Raw genomic sequence first — 17,492 nt, forward strand, 5'->3', positions numbered from 1 at the left:
GTCTGCTTCCTTTCAATTAACATGCTGTTATCAAGTCTTGTACATTTTGAAGTGGTATCAGCATCTCTTTCTTTTTTTTTTTTTTTGAAAACGTTAAAGATTATTAGAAGGTGGTAAGTACTATCAAAAAGAGTAGAGTGGAGCATAAGTGATTGGGTTTCAAAGGGAAAAGTGTGGGTTGAACAGTCAAAGTGGACTTCCCAAAACAGGTGGCATTTTTCATTTTCCTCTTCTTTTTTGTCTTTTTTATTCACTCTTACGTGTGAATAATGTTCCACTAGATGGAGATACTACATTCTGTTCATCCATTCAGCAGGTATTTATGGACGAGGCCAGAAAAATGAGTGTAAGAGGTGACTAGCATGTATGGCATTGAAGCAAAGGGCAAAATGTGCTTTCAAAAAAATCCAACAAAGAGAGGCACAAGGAAATTCAGTCTGTTTCTGAGCAAAGTGCTTGCTTGCTTCGGCAGGACTACCGTGCAGGGCTGGGGTGGATATTGGCAGGAGTCACGGTGAGGGAGTCAACTAAGACTCCCCACTGCAAGCAGCTCAGCCAATCCTCCTCCCTCATGCTGTATTGTTAGAGAAATGTTTCTAGGTTACTCTTATTTCAAGTAATAGCATTTTAACTGCACATCTGATCATCTCCATCAGACCACATTATCTCCAAGCCACAGAAAATCATTCACTGACCGGAGCAGCTCCAGGACATAAAGGTGAATGATCAGGGAGTCCTGCAGCATTCCAGCCTGCAGGCACAAACCCCACATGTGCCCTGGTGATGTCCAGAAAATAAAATGCATGGAAATTTCTCACTGCTGGCACACGACATCTGCCCTCAAATTGCCCCAAAATCATGCTGGCAAAGCACTACTCAACCCTCACACTATAAAAAAACCAAAAAGCTAAGAAGGCAAATTTAGGCTCTCCCATTGAAAACCAGCAACCATCACTGCCAGTATCTGAGCAGGAATGCTCCTGACTTCGAAAACCACTGCGCAGATACTTTTCAAACGTGAAACTCATATATGTATTCCAAATAGATGATATTGCAGTAGGGTTTTTCTTTTCAAAATTTCCACTTGCAACATTAGCACAAGAAAATTTATGTTTAGGCTTTAAAAAAATCATTTATCCTCCACTTTCTTAGTTTTGAACTTATTATTATTTTATAAATGGAGTTATGCTGTGTATTATAAACCGTTTGATTTCTGAAAACAAGACCTTTATGACCTCATTATTTCAGAGCAAACTTTAACGATTCTTTGAGAGGTGGGACCTGGGGCGCTCACTAACAGCTCTTTAAATACTGACAAGGATGTGCTATTAAGTAATGCAAAGGCTCTAACTTCACATTAGCTCAGAAAGCAAAGAAACCACACCAAAGACTTCCTTAAATATTTTATATATTCGTATTCTTTTGAATATTAAAATTCTTAAAAGAGGATTTTTTGAAAAAGACAACAGCTCTTTTAAATTTCCTCTCACCAAGAAAGCAATCTTTATCAAGAATAAAAACCCCTATGGAAATCGAAATGACAGGACGTTTCTAGCTAAGTGAACATCCAGATCTGAACACAAACCTAAATCCAATCAGATCTCACTCGAACGAGCTCAACAAAGTCCTGGGCAACCCTGGAAATTAGCTCTTTTGTTCCAAATGTTGGCTGAGCTAAGATCATCAAACAAGGAAGGGAAAGAGAGAAGACGAAAGTCCACCTGGCAGCCTCCATCAGTTTTCTTACAGCCACAAGGTGCCTCAAGGGCGGCCCCGCTAACAAGCCCCCCATAAAGAAAGCCGGCATCCACACTGCCCCTGCCGTCCCCAAGTAGCCCCGATGCCCATATTCCAGACTGTGAATGGTATTCTTATGATCCCCCAGTTGGTGGCACCCACCCCCTCATCCCCGCTACACACACAGAGCCACGGCAGCCTTCCCAAATCACAAATTTGATTACATCAACCCCACTTCGAATGCTTCAGAGGATCCCTGTTAGAGTTCTAGCCCCACCCCAGACCCTGCTTGCCCAGCCTCACCTCAGTACACAGGTTCCCAGTGACCTCAGGGGTCCCCTGACATGCTCCTACCTCTCACTTGCCTCCAGGCTCATTTTGACTGTTTCCCAAGGAAGCCTTCCCTCCCTCCAACATCCACAATTTGTTCCTCTCTTCCTAGAGCTTTCTAGGCTAAGTCAACTTCTGACAATGCTAAGCTCTCAAGAAGCAAATACATTTTGCTTATTATCGTGGCTACACCCTCTCTCCCCTATACTCACAGAAGTGCACGTGTTATGAATAAATGAATGACAGGTTGGATCTCAAAGGGACAGACATACCTGCTCTCGCCCATCCCGATCCTTCTGTCTGTAGAATATCAGAAGCAAAACCTGAAGTACCTTTCCTGAGGGTCACTTTCTGTTGACACCCTTCACTGCCTACTGTGTCAGTTCTAGTAAAACTCAACTTCTTCCAAAGCCCTACACCACGGACTGTCTCCAGTGTCCTCCCGAGCAGGGGCTCCCTCCACCCTGGACTGCACAGGGCACTCTCCCCGGGTCCCCACGCCAAAAGCCTCCAGGCCTCTGCCCGGGCTGCACCTGCGACCTGAGCCACATTCTTGACTCCTTCTCCTGGCTGACTCTTACTCTGTCCTCACAACTGAATGTACAGCCCATTTCTTCCAGGAAGTCCTCTCTGATAATGTCCTTAAGTCTTGTCTGGGCTCTATCTATAGCGGCAATATATGGAGACCAACTGGGTGCCTGCTCCTAATAAGACCACGAACCCTTGGGGGCCACGTGGGAAGGAGTGAGAGATTACAAGACGGGTGGGGGAATCAAAAAGCAGAAATCACAGCCCAAGTCCCAAATTCAAGGATACTTTCTCAGAAAAAAGTATAAACTATTTCACACGGGTCCAATTTGGCTACTATTTTTGTGGCTTGTGGACAGCAAGAACTTGGTGTTCTAGTCCAAAACCTAGGTTACATGCAAAGAAATGTATATATTCATATCCAAAGGAAACAAGAGCTGCTCAACAACAGTTTGCAGTTAGAACTGAAAGGAAATTTGATAAAGGCAATCTCTCTCTCTCTCTTCTTTCTTTTCTGGAATCATATAATTTTAGAAGTATTTGCATGACTAACAGACGGCTACAGCCCGTGATTTTGCACAGGAGTGTTTGGGGCTTAGGAAGTCCAGATTAGATTCACTCTGTAAATGAAATCACACCAACACACTGATAGGTGCCGTGGTGGTGAAGCTGATGTTCCAAAGCAGGCAACCTTATTCTGTAAGAGAACTCTAAATAGAAAGCAAGAAATGCAATGTCCTATACTGAATTCCATTTGCTATATGGGTCATTAATTTATAGTATATCTTGACTAATGGAACCCAAAAATAAATTGTCAACGTCGGTTTTCTTCATCTGACCGTTTTATGCTAAATTTGGATATTAAATACTCACTCCATACGGAAAGCTCAGGTTTACGCTGCAGCACAGTTACATCCCGCGGAAGAAAGCTGACCAAGGGAGAACTGGAGAGTTTCCGTTCAGAAGCTGCAGAGTCTGGTTTTGCACCTGTACATCATTTGCAACCACGTCATCTTCAAAGGAGTTAGACGTTACCTCTGTGGGGCGAAAAGCACTGCGTGCTTCAGAATCATCAAAGAACGCTGAGCTTTGTGAAACAGTCCTGAGGCACTTAAATCATACTTTTTCTGAAAGGCACCAAAACTGACCCACTTCACCATTCCAGGTATAACAGGGAAGTACTGGAAACAGTAGAGAGAACATGACCTTGAAGTCTGACAAGGCCCTGCTTGAATCCTGCTACAGCATTTACTAGCCGCTAAACAGACCAATTCCTTAACCCCTCTGAGAAGGCTTCCCAATCTGCAAAAGGGGGCTGCCACTGCCCACCTGGGAGGCATGGATGTGAATGCAACACGCAAGTAGGGCGGCCGACTGCTACCTGACACGGGGCCTGGCTAGTTTCCCTCCGCTGCCCTTCTGCCCCTTTAAACTTGCACTGTTCCCCCGGTAACGATCAAGCCCCCGGAACAGACTGCCCGTATCTTCTGTGTATCCCTGGATACATGCCTTACCCTTAGGAGGCCAGAAAAACAACTGCCTCCTCCCAAGTCACTAACAATGTTCTTAAGAGTCTGGGTATATTTAACTCTATTTTTCAGGGAGACTACTCCAGAACTTTCCAAGCACCATTCTCCAGGTTGGCTCCCCTCCCAGTGCCCATCCCTTCTCACATCAGATCCTCTGTCTGACTGCCTTCTGTTCATGGGAAAGCGAGTCCGGTAAGGTGGGGACTCCCTAGGCCTCCCTCCCTCCCTCACAGGTGACTGTGACTACATTCTCCCCACTCCCCACTCCAACTTCAGCTTCTGAGGACTCTACCCTCCCAGACCCTGCAGCCTCTGCACCTTCCCAAGACGCACATGTGGCCACGACCCTCCCTGCAGATTTCTTCCTGGTTGGCCCTGCCCACCCCCTGGCCCCTTAAGGATAAATAGCATTGCTCTGAAAATGGCAAATGCAGCTAACTGACACACCAAAGCTGCATGGTCTGGGCTTTCCTCCAACCCAGGCACAGCCCTGCCACCCCTCAGCCTCAGTCTGCAGCCCTTGAGAAGATCTAATTCACATGCAAGGCTGTGAACACCAGCTAAGAATGACGACTCCCAACGTGTATCTCTAGTCCGGCTCCTTCACTTGAGCCCCAGGCTCATCGAACCGAGTGCCTCTTTGAAGTCCTAACTTGGATGAAAAATGGCATCTTAAAAATGCCTCATGTCCACCATTTACTCTGGAATTCGATTCCTGGCAGGTATCTCCCAGACTCCCCATTTTAGTAACAGCCCCAGCACCCACCTAGTTGTCTGAGGTCACATTCAATTTCCACTCTTCCCTCCCCCCGGCCCTGCCCTGCAATCAGTCCTGTTATTTATGACAATAAGTCCATCTCAAGTGTGGTTCTGCAGGGACCATGGTCGGAACCCCACAAGCTCACAGCATGGTGCACTGAATAACAGTCCTCCGTAGGGTGCTCCCCGGCGGGGGAGGCATCTCCTGCCACTGGACACCTCAGAAGGCACTGGATTCTCACACAGGAGGCCCAGGAGAAGGGACTCAAGGTTCTCCCGTGGTCTGAGCTTTGAAGGGCCCGAGGTCTGGGGGAGCTCCTAATTAACAGACACACTTGAAAGTGAGCAGATGAGGATGTGGGAACCCAGGCAAGGCTGTTCTCACTCCAACTCCTGGGCTCATGGGAGCCACGGGAAAGGCCTGTGTCCAGGGTACAGCCCGGCCATCACAGATCCCAGCCTGCAATTGCCAACCCGGACAGCCTAGACTCCATCTACTTGCGACACTTACTTCTGTTCTGTTCCCCACCCAGAATGTGATGGACTCATTCAGATATTCTGGCCTGTCTCAAGCGAGACAAATTCAGTGAAAAATGAAGTGTCCACATTTGGACCAGAGCATGAAAGGAGAAACAAGGCCTCATGGTCAGCATGATGGTGGTGGCCACACCCTTCCACCGGGTGAGATGAACCATGGTGAGGGTGAGAATCCAAGGTCCTAGGTCGGCCAAATCATCTTCCTTCATGGTTGTCTGGGGTGTTGGAGACTGACTACCACAAACTAATGACACGGCCGTCAGTGGTGAACGTCAGCTGCAACAGAAACGGATTCAGCTATTTACTACCAACATGGGTTAAAAGTAAATCCCTGGGTAGGAAGGTCTGCACGGCTGCTGAGGCAAACCACAGACCCAGCTCTGAATGCCCACTGGCTGAAGCAGAGAGGAAGCTATGGCCCTTTTAGCTGTCCCTGTGTCCAACAGATCCAGGTGAGCCAGCTACTTAGGAGAAGGCCATGTTGTCCTGATACTCAGAAAAACCAGCCTCGTAAAGGGAACAAAATAGTGGCATTGATTTTAGACCCAATTCGGCCCCTTTATGAAGGCAAAGTAAAGTAAATGGCACGGGGTAGTTGAATGCAAAAAAAAAAAAAAATTAAAGAACCAAACGGTGACTGCTTCCTCCAACAACGTCCCCTGCAGATGCTCACCCCCGAGCCGGCCACTTCCTCACCAGTGACCACCGGCCAGGAAGCGCCGTCACGCACGTCACACAGCGACAGCCAGGAACCTCGTGCCGAGCACGTTTGTATAAAAGCAGGAATCGTGCAAGTTGCCGCAGAATTTGACTTTACAAGTTTAAATACTCCATGAAAAGAATCCCTCAGCAGCCGCCTAAATCAATTCGCATCTCACTTCTTCAAAACAATGAAACAAATTTAATAAGGGCGCATTTGTCACCAAATAAAAAGAGGACCAAACAGGTTCCTCAAAGCAAGGATTTTAACAGGTATCAAAAACCAGTGGGTAATGTGCAAACAAAGTAAATATTCCAAAAATTAAGAAAATACAAAATGACGAGGATAATACATGGATCAAGACAGCTGTTAAGTTTTTGCTTTTTAAAATGATTGAGACAGCACGGATGGCAATCTGGCTATTTCCAATGCAGGATGTGCACAGCCCACATTTTCAGATGCAACAACATGCTCACTGGGCAGTACAAGTGAAAAAGGAATAAAGAAAAAGGAAAAGATGAAGACGAGAAAATTAGAAACACACAAGAACAAAAATGATTTTGACAGCATGTACAAGAATTTACGTGAGTGTGTGAGGCCAGGGACGCGGGGATGGTGAAACCCACCCTCACCTCTTGCTCCAGGGAAAGCAGGGGCCTGAGGGGAGCGGTGCTGCGGGACGACCCCAACGTGGTCAGCGCCCCTAACCCAAATTCCACCTACAAGCGTCTAGGCAGATTTTGAGCTACAAATTTGGTCGCATTTCATTCTGGACCGTTTTACTCACTTCCACCAAGAGTAGCAGGAGAGAATTAGGCTCTGCTCCTTCACCAAAGCATTGTTTAAAAAACTAATGACTGTGGAATACTAAAAGCAACAATGTGGTAAAAGTGACTGGAGGAGAATGTGCTTGACCTGAGCTTACTGGCCGCGTTATCTCACTGACGTTCAGAAGCTGGCTGAGCTCTTATGGTACCAGGACAGACAGACCCACAAGGAGGGAGATTTAATGCGCTGCTGTATTTTGATGCCGGGAGCCATGCCTGGTACATGAGGTTCTGGGTAATCAATGGTGACAGTGTCAAACACTGTGGGCTAAGTACACATTCGGCTACTCCGCCAAGTCCCAAGGGCAGACTTCAAAAGACAAAAACAAGCTGGCATTCTTTGGTGGCTCTGCAGACTCAGAGACAAGCATTTGTTGAGTAAAAATGTCACCAGTGACTCCTATGACAAAAGAGGAGGCACTGGCGTGGGGGCTGGGGCAGGGCTCAAGGCTTCAACTGCTCACTCACCAGTCTGTCCAGGGGGAGAAGGTGGTCCCTGCTTACGTTGCACCGATGCACCTACCTTGACTAATGCCTGGGGCCTCAGCAGGTGTTGACATGTGAGGTGAACAGAGCCAGACTCGGTGTAGCACGGTGCTGGCAGCTATGCCCTCAGCAGTGCCCAGGCTCCTAAACATACCAGCACATCCCCAAGAAGCAGAAGGGGAGTGCGGGCATGTAGATCACAGGGCCCTGTGAGGACAAGCACAGATCATGGCCACGACAAGCCTCTCCCCTTCCTTAAGCCATACAGGTATATCTGGGAGGAACAGAAAATTCATCCAGAGACCGCTAGGTGGGCTCTCGCAGGTGGGACTCGGGTCCACTTCTCTTCTCACTCACAGGGCTGGTCTAGATATTCTTTTTATCAATTCTCTAGCATCTTCTCCTCCAACTTACCAACAACCAGAAAGTAGGATCTGATCTTAAGTAAGTTAAAGAATCACAGAGCACTGCCTTCACGGCGGGCCCAGCAGCATGTGCCAGGTTCTCGGACCGTCACCTGTGGGACCACCATGAGCCCTCTCCAGACACAAGGACAGAGGCCATAGGACGGGGGGACACAGCTTCCCTTACTCTCCCCAGCAAAGGGGGACCACTTCTCGGCAAAGACATCTCACCCTCTTCTGCCCGAGGGACAGCACGATAGATACACCGGGAAACAGAGCAGAAGGTGGGGGGGTAGGCAGCCCAAAAGAGCTCGTCTGTACTTCCGAGGCAAAATGGGGACTTTGACTTAATCACAGGGACAAACTGAGAATGAACATTTCCCTGCTCTGTCCCATACACCGTGATACACCTTTCCCTGCATAAGGAGTTCATTCGGGAGTCCCTGGCGGTGTTTCTGATGTCCTAACTTGGCATGGTGGCTGTCGGGCAAGAAGAGAGGGCCTGGGCTGAACAGGTGCTGGGCCTGAGAGGCAGGAGACACCGGCTCCAGCCCCAGCTCAACCAGTGCCCAGTTCCGCCTCTCGGGGTTAAGCATCTCATCCAAAAGCAAAGGAATGAGACTGTCCCAGGACAGGCTGCCCAACAGAAATGAAATGAGAGCCATGTAAAGAAAGTTTCCCAGTTGCCACGTATAAAATAGTAAACAAAAAAACAAACCAACAAACAAAAAACAAATACTAGAAACTGATTTTAAGAACAGATCTTACTTAATCAACTGTATGTAAAATACTATCATTTTGACATGTAATCAATGTAGGAAGTAAAGAGATAGTTTATATACATTTGCTAGACAAGCCTCAGTGTCTGATGTGCATTTGACCTACAGCATATCTCAGCTCAGTCCAGCCTCCTCCCCAGTGCTCCTAGCATCAGTGGCTTTGGCTAATTTATTGGACAGCAACTCCAGGGTTCCCACCATGGTCCTGGCTGTAAAGCGGGAGTAAGTGTCCACACTAACCCTAAAAGGATCTCTCTGAAACAAAGGCGGATTCACTTTGAAATGTCTGTAAACCAGCGGGCTGCACCTCCCTCCCCCCTTGGCTACAAGACAGACTTCTTCCTTGCTGATCCCTTTCTGGATGTAGGGAAGCAATCCGGCACAAAGCCAGGGTGGGCTGGCCTCCAGGTAAACTTACCTGCTGTCTGTGTCCAGTCCCATGAAGTCCTCCTTCTCAAACAGGATGCAGAGGAGGGGAATCTTGCCCCAAAATTCTTGTGGCCACCATCCAGCCACTTGGACTTGAGCAAGATGAAGAGTGACTCAGTGAAGTCCTCGATCCTCTTCTCCACCACCCTGCAGTCCTCGTAGATTGAAGGACACGTCGGTGAACGGCTGCTCGGCTACCTCCCCATGCAGCACAAAGACAAAGAGCTGAGAGTCATTAAGCGCGGTGCCATACAGCCCCTCTGCACGTGCAGCTTCTTCAAGGCCTTGGCAGATAGACAGTTGGTAATGGTGACAAGGCCCACGACTTTGCGGTGTGTCTGGAAGACGCTCCACCCATTCTCGGGCACATAGTGGTGCCTGTAGTGGATACAGAATGTCCACTGGGAGCCGCATGGGCTGATATGGCACACCGAGGTGAGTAGTTGATAGATGCAAAAGAAATTCTCCTCTGAGATGATCTCCATTGGTTGGACAACAACGGGACGAGTCTGGCGGTCCTCAGCACACTGCACGTAGTCAGGGATGCTCATGTTGCTGGCCCTGCCGAGAGGGGCGAGGAGATCGAGGTACATACTCTGCTGTGTGCTACGGGCCCATCTGGGTTGCTGTGACCTGGTGTGTACCAGCCAGAAGGCAAGGGAAGCCAAAGCAAATCCGGGGGTACAGTTTGTCCTCAGAGTCTGCACATGGCTAATGTATCTCGGATCATATTACCCAGCTTTTGGTCTAGGCTTCCTGCCTCTGCAGAGAAGGGTCATTTCTTATTTTCTATTTCCAAGCACCTAGCAAGGCCCTGATGCAAAGTCACTGCTCAAAAATGCTGAATAAAAAATGAACAAAGAAAATGCTTTCCCCAAACCCCTTCAGCAGAATATAAAGAAAAGGACCACAGTAGGATTAAAAGATCTGGATTTGTATCCAAATTATTTGATCCCCTAAGCTTCATAATAATGGATAAGAAAACTTGCCTAGGGGAAGAGGATACAGTTCAGTGGTACAGCACATTTTTACCATGTACGAGGTCCTGGGTTCAAAACCCAGTAACTCATTTTAAAAAATGAAACAAATAAATACACGTAATTACCCTCCTGAAAAAGTATTTTTTAATTCAAAAGTCAAAAAACACCTTGCAATTGACACAACATTGTAAACTTGACTATACTTCAATTAAAAAAAAAATCCTTGCCTTACAAGAATATATCTGAATTACGGATGTTTGCAAATGTAAAATGTCTAGGGTACCACCTGCATAAAAAGAGGTGACTGTACAAATGTACTATCCCTCCTTAATGAGCTATACTTCCTTTCGGAGGGTTATAACCTCTCAGAGCTAATTTTCTCAGATTAAGAAATATAAACATTGCCTGATTCTCAGTAGTGATGAATAATCAGATAAGCCAAAGAAAGCATATGACCCACAGAGTTTACTCAATAAATGTTTGTTGAATGAATGAATAAACAAGCAAGTGAATGCTGCTCCCTGCCACAGACCATCATAATGGCACTGCCTGGAAATCCCAAGCCCACGTTCACCCGACTCTGCACTAACAAAGTGGGTGACCTGGGTAGGCCTGTGTGCTTCTCTAAGCCCCAGTTTAATCATGAATAGAAATGAGGGCAATAACACAAACCTCAAATTGTTAGTGAGTCAGTAATGAATTGTACCTCACCATTGCAAGATGGAACCATGAAGGAAAACTGGGCAAAAGGATCCAAAAGCCCTCTCCATATAATCTCTTACTACCACATGGGAATCAACATTACATCTCAAAATAAAAAGTCTAATTTTTTAAAGAGGTTATTGAGGTTAGGTGAGCTCACTGTCTCAAATTAGGAACACACAGTACAAATAGGTCAATGCCCAGCCCATGAGATACACTCAGTTATCATTCCCACTGGACCCACTGGTACCTCCAACTTTAAAGCAAGAGAATGGGTCCTCGTGGCAACAGGCCACAGCACCTGAAGCTAACAAAGCTAATGGTGTCCATTTCAAAGAGCCCCTGAAACCACCCTTGTTCTAATTTTCTATTTGTAATTTTTATTCCTTTTCATTAAATAGAAACTCCCAATTCCGTAGAATTCTTACCAGATATCATGATGGCAGCCCTTCAAAGCCTGACCAAAGAGATCATGATGGCAGAACTTCTTGGTGAAACAATAAAATGAAAAGCTATTTCCACAAGACCTCTGAGAAAATCTACAAGGGAACTTCATCCTGGACTGAGGAAGAGGACTGGGGAGGAGGGGGTAAACTGGGGCACAGAGAACTATGGCCCACCTGTCCCACAATGGGCTTCAGACTCACCCTCACCCTCCAGGAACTTAAAATACACACAGACAGTCTGCTATGGACAAGATTTTTTTTAAACAAATCCCTGAATCCCTAGCAGGTCTTGTTTCTACCGAGACACAAATGGCTTATGTGCATAATGTTTCACAAAAGCCTTAAAATATTATCACCCCAACTTGACACATCAAGAAACTGAGGTAGAGAAGTTTATCACATTCTACAAGATTAGAGAGAGGCCACGTCAGTCACCATATTTAAATCCAAGCCCCTGCTCCAGTGCTCACACTAGAAAGTGTGACATACTGCCCCTTTCCTGCCCTCTCCCTGCAATCAATCTCTGAAGAGTCTTTTCTGTTTCACCTGGGACCACAATCACATTCATATTCCACAAAGAGCTATGTCACTCCTTGGAGGACTTATCAAAATCTAAAGGGTTGGGCTGAGAGGAGAGATTTGCATTTTCTGTTTCTCAAAGGAAACATGGCTTTAAAAGAAACTGAAAAGTACTTATCAAGTCTAAGCCCTCATTGTGCAGAGAAAGAACCGGAGGCTCAGATGAGTAGAGGAAAGGGCCTTATTAACAAATATTGCCTCAGCGCAGCACCAAGCCAGCACTGGGCCCTTCTGGGGGAGGATCTGGGAGGCCCAGGAGAATGAGTGTAATAAAACAGAAAGAGAAGAAGCATACAATTCCCTGTCTCTACACCACCATACCATGAATTTCCACCAAATTACCCAGTATGGGTGCAGCCAATATTAAGGTTGTCTAAACAGGTTATAGAACCCTGGAATTCTCAACCATAGTTGAAATTCCAAAATTTACTGTGCCTTTTTCCCAGTTCAAGCATCAATTCAGTGGGCACTCTGTACCAGGGACTACAGAGGCCTGAATTTGTCCCAAATACAGATCTCTATTACCACGTGTGCAAACCACATAAAGGCCACCAGAATAAAAGCACCCACAGATAAGATGAAATTACTGAAACTGAAAGCAGCCAAAGAGCATATATTGCTAGGAAAAACGGTGCTCCTATAAATGGACTCATGAACATAGAAAGTAAACTGTGTTTAGCAGGCAGGTAAGGGGGGATTAACAGATACAAATTAGTAAATATAAAATAAATGACAAGGACCTGCTGTATAACACAGGGAACTATATTCAATTTCTTGTAATGATTTATACTAAAAACAATCTAAAACATATATATACATATGCATATGTTTATAACTGAATCTCTTCTGTACACCTGAAACTAACATTGTAAATTGACTACACTTAAATAAAAAAGAATTTAAAAAAATAAGTAAAAATAAAAGCAACGCCATTAAGAAAAAATAAAAGAACACTCTAATCCCCTTAACTGTATGTGGTGGAGAATTCTGGTTGCAAGCACCAAGTCCACTGGATCACTCCAGCACTGGCTGTCACTCTTTCTGACCATCAGAGAGTCACTTGCTTCACTGAGGTTACTTTTCTCTTCTGTGAAAGGCTACAGTTGCAACTAACAATGTATAGAATCTCATCATTCACAAGTACAACAAGTAGTGAGGACTTCCCATGAGCCAGTCACTGGACAGATGAAAAGATATGGTCCCAGATATATTCATGGGTAGAAGAAGTTTATGCCATAAAGACATTAATTCTTCCAGTTTTGATAGACAGATTCATTGCAATTCTGATTAGAATTCCTACCAGATTTTTCTTGGAATGTAACAAGTTAATTTATGATCAGGAATAGCCAAGAAATTTCTTTAGAACCACCACTTGGGAGGGGTGGATAGGTCATTCATTTCCACTGGTCTTTCTGAAGTGATGAAAACGTTCTGGAATAATAATGGTTGCACAACTGTGAATATGCTAAAAGCTGCTGAATTGTACCATTTAAATGGATGGAATTCATGGTGTGTGAACTATATCACAATAACACTGTTACATGAAGAAATATTTCTTGACAATTATTTTTCTGTTTATACCACTAGTCTATCACACAATTTAAGAAAAACAAAAAACCAAAACAAACCAAACTGTGCCAGGAGCTCTTTAGGACTGCAATATCCCTGGGTCTCCAAGGCCTCTGGTGGTGCTGTTCCTCTTAACACACACTAGCTGGGCTGTGCTAGTTAGGGACTGTAACTATCTTTTGAAAATCGAGGATCACTCCTTTCACCCTGGGAGAGGGAAGGAAGGAGGATGTCACAGCCTCATGCCTTCAGCTCATTTTTAACAGAACCAAGCCCTGCTTTCACCACTGTAATCACTCTCACTATAAAAACACGTGACATCAACAAGCACAGCCATGATAACACCTGAAAGTGTTAAAAGTACTTACCTGCAGCAGAAAAACTGAGGGAGGAGACAGAAGCTCGCTCAGCACTGAGGCTCCCTTTTTCCGATTCCAACTGGAGAAGCAGGGCGTTACAGCCGGAGGTTCTCAGCCCAGGGAGCAGTGCCCAGGACACTGAGCTGGTCCTCCGGGAGCGGGAAAGGGAGAGGAGGGCTGCCCCGGGGGGGAGGGAAAGGGGAGGGACGCGGGCTGCAGCCCTGCTCGGAGGTCAGCCCCAGCCCCAGCCCCAGCCCCCCGCCCCGTCCGGGTCCGCAGTCCCCGCCCGCCCGGACACATCCCTCCCAGGGGCGTGAACGGGCCTGCGGCCAAGGAGAGGAAGCCAGGGAGGAGAGGACTCGCGGGCGGGAGAGGGGAAGGGGACGCCAGCCGCGGACTGAGGGGATCCCGGCTGGGTGAGAGGTGGCAGGGGCACACCTGGCCCTTGGCAGCTGTGGCCGGGGCGCCGGGGCAGGTGGCGCGGGTAGAGGGGTCTGGCCTGAGCAATTCATCTGAACACGGGCTGCCTGGCGCCCTTGGGGACTGTGACAGGCGGACCGCCCTCCCGCAACCGCCTGACCACTTTCCCGGGAGCCCCCCACCTTGCACTTCCACAGCCAGAGGCCCCGGCCCCAGACAGGAACCAAAGTCCTACCGGGCGACAGAGTTGAGAAACCTTTGGGCCCGATCCCCGGCTAGGATATAGAGCTTCCAACCAGCGGACCACTTGGCACTGACTGCGCATGCGCAGGAGGGCCAGCGATCCTCTCTGGGTTCTGTGAGAGAAGGTGGGACAGGGAGGGAGGGAGGGAGAAGATGGGAGCGGGTGGAGAGGACGGGAAAATTGGAGAGATACAGATGGACACGATGAGCATAGAGTAGGGAGGGATCTGGAGAGGGGAGGGTCTTAGCGGAGTTGGAGAGAAAAAGCTTTACCTCTGGGGCACCCCTAGGCGGCAGACCTGCCTCTGTACCCTTCTGTAACCCTTCAAGTTCCGCAGCTCAAATTTTACCTCCCTGATCCAGCCCTCCATGGGATGCTTCTGCAGAAACTCTATGGGGATCACACCCATTGCCCCCACGCGGACCTGGGTTTTCTCTTGCTCTGAGAACCAAGCACCCGCAGGTGTTGTCGCTCAGAACTACCTTGGAAAGGTACATAATCCCCTTTTACACGCTGGGAAACAGGCAGGCAGGATCACTGCCTTAGCTCCACTGTCCCAGGTGTTGGGCTGGCGGGGAGCGGGATGGTACAAGATCAGAGCCCCAGACAGAGCAGACTGCCTGAGTGTTGGTGCATAGTCCCCATCCCTCCTGGGTAAACCATACCCACCCTAGTGGAAACATCAAGGGCTCACAGTAGTTCCCTGGGTGTGGGAGAGCTGTCCTCATGTGAAGGAAAAGTCCAGCTGGGCTAACAAGCTAAGTCACAAATCTAAGTGTGATAAGTGTCGGTTTAATGATCTAAATTCTGCTGGGCTATCTCATATATCTGAAGTTTAGTGTCAGTTTATTGGGCTAACAACCTAACTCGTAATTCCAAGCTCAACAAGTGTCAGTAATGTGATCTGCTACAAATTGATAAGCTCCAGTGTACTGATTCCTTGCTTTTTGTTCTTTGAGCCTTATTGGCTAATTCCCCCTTACTTGTAATTAAGCCTTTAAAACCTCATGTGCACGTCTTGGAGGTGCTCACAACTTCAGAGCAGGAGCCCCACTGAGCCCACCGGCATAATACTTCTGAGTACACCAACACCCCGATTGGTGCTTTTCTTGGCTGGCCTGTTTCCATAACACTCAGCTCCAGTGCCCAGCTTTCTAGGTAGATAGGAGTGTTACCAAGTCGAAATTCTTTCTCCTCAGTGCAGGACAGGACAATAAGTTGGGAGACCAGATGTTGGGGCATGGAATAGCAAGTTTCTGTAGACCTAGATGGCAAACTAATGTCCTGGAAAACCATCTCACCAAGTCACAATTCAGGATCCTTTCCTATGTGCTTGGTTGTTGCAAACTTCTTAGTGTAGGAATTCCTTCTTGTTAGAATCCTTTGTTCTTGCAGCTATCTGCGTGGGTCAGATCCCTGCAAACCTCCAACAAAACAAACGTTATTTTCTATTCTGCAATTTGCTATCTTTAAATGAATGAAAAAGTGTTAAATATCCTTAAAGGTCAGAGGCTTCAGAATAGGCTCTCCTGTATATTTCAGGCTCCAGGCGACATTGATTACAAGCAAGATGAAGCCTAGGAGACAGAGCATAGGGTTAAATTCAAAGGAACAGATCTAATATGGAGTCAGATTTGTTCTGTTCTATTACCCGGCCAGAAGCCACTTGAGGATTTAAATCCGTTTAAGTTAAAAATAACTAAAATTTTAAAGGAATTTACATACATAGGTGGGAATGTGCAAAGCATATCTGGAACAGCACCCAAAGGATAGCAAACAGTGGCATCTCCAGAGAGGGCTGAAAGAACAGAAGATGAGGGAAAACTTCTTTCACTTGTGTATTTTTGTGCTCTGTTTGAGTTTTTTTTTTAACCATTTGCTTGTATTTCTTTTTCAGTTAAAAAACCTGTGTAATGGAACAAAGGAGTAACTAGCATAGCAAATACAGCAGCCATGGAATCACTGAGTCATCACTTTTGATTTAAGCCAGAAAGCATTTATTGACTCTCTCCAATGTGCAGTCGTGTTTTAAGAATTCTTTTAATATAATTATTACTATTATTATTACTACTACTACTACTGCTACTACTATTAATATTACTATTATTACTATTATTTTATGAAATAATAACATGGTTTATCTCACCCCTGCCCATGGCTGGTGAAAAACCAACTGAGTTTTTCTTGAGTTGTTTTCCAAGGAGTAGAGATGAGTTTATAAACAGAACACATCTTCAGGGTAAAACAGGCAGAGTGCTTTTCCAGCAGGCCAGACAGCTATGAAGGGTTTTCAACAGAGGCGCCCAGAAGCTGAGAGAGAAAGCCTCCAGGACACTACAAAAAGCTGCCCAAACTGCCTTCTCCATGGCACTACTGAAATAGGAAAGAACAAATCTGACTCCATATTTGATCTGTACCTTTGACTTTAACAAAGCCAAGTTAATATGCTCCGGTCTTTTCATGGGTTATGATGTCACAGAGGAGATGGACAGGTCAACAAGGAACCACTCTGCCGTGATTAAAGAGCCGGAGAAAGGGATGGGCTGCAAGATGTATGACGCAGCCGCAACTGTGCCCGTGCTTCTAGGCAGGTATCCAAAATCGCCTCGACAAGGTGTCAAACACTTGTGCCCACGTCCTCATCAAAAGACATGTATTAAAGACAAATGGAACCATATAAAAGGCCAATACCCTTGCTGGGTACACCGTCCAAAGAACAAAGTCTCAATTTGACAACTGGCCATCTCGGTTCCCTGGGATTCATCCTTGAAGAACCTTAAAAACCACTCCTCTGCCCTCAAGAAGTGCTCCATATTTGTCCTATCTTTGGCTCAGGGATGGAACACGTTCAAGTGAACTTTAATGTCTGCACAGATTTGACTGTCTTTCTCCAGGTTCACTTGTCCATTCCAAAGAGGCCTGAGCTAAGCCCATCCTCCGTAAGATCTATTCCCTCCAGTGACAGCTCATTGAGCCTGCAATTAAAAGCCAAGTGAACAAGACTGTCCTCAGCTAAAAAGTTCACCCACCCTTCACTGTTTTCTTAATCTCCTCTCCTGGCTAATTGCAACAGACTAACACCTCCCTCCACCAAGATACCCAACTATGTCATTTTGTCTCCCCAAAGAGAAAGTAAGGTCCATAAAAG

General features: G+C 46.5%; 1 protein-coding gene across 15 annotated transcripts in view; it reads right to left on the reverse strand.

Annotated features, from left to right (window-relative positions):
• Positions 1-17,492, reverse strand: part of LOC140694995 (trafficking protein particle complex subunit 9-like) — a 170,291-nt gene that overhangs the window by 39,805 nt on the left and 112,994 nt on the right. For 5 of the 15 annotated variants that reach the window (XR_012070663.1, XR_012070657.1, XR_012070652.1 and 2 more), the window contains exon 1: positions 9,035-9,309. The exons of 5 other annotated variants lie outside the window; for them this stretch is intronic. The gene's annotated coding sequence lies outside the window, so the exon portion shown is untranslated. Of the gene's footprint in view, positions 1-9,034; positions 9,310-13,689; positions 13,857-17,492 lie in introns of those variants that run through there. 5 more of the 15 variants (XR_012070661.1, XR_012070666.1, XR_012070658.1 and 2 more) reach the window with 3 other exon arrangements.

This window comes from Vicugna pacos, unplaced genomic scaffold (genome assembly GCF_048564905.1).
Source record: "Vicugna pacos unplaced genomic scaffold, VicPac4 scaffold_118, whole genome shotgun sequence".
In the NCBI taxonomy this organism is placed as follows: Eukaryota; Metazoa; Chordata; class Mammalia; order Artiodactyla; family Camelidae; genus Vicugna; species Vicugna pacos.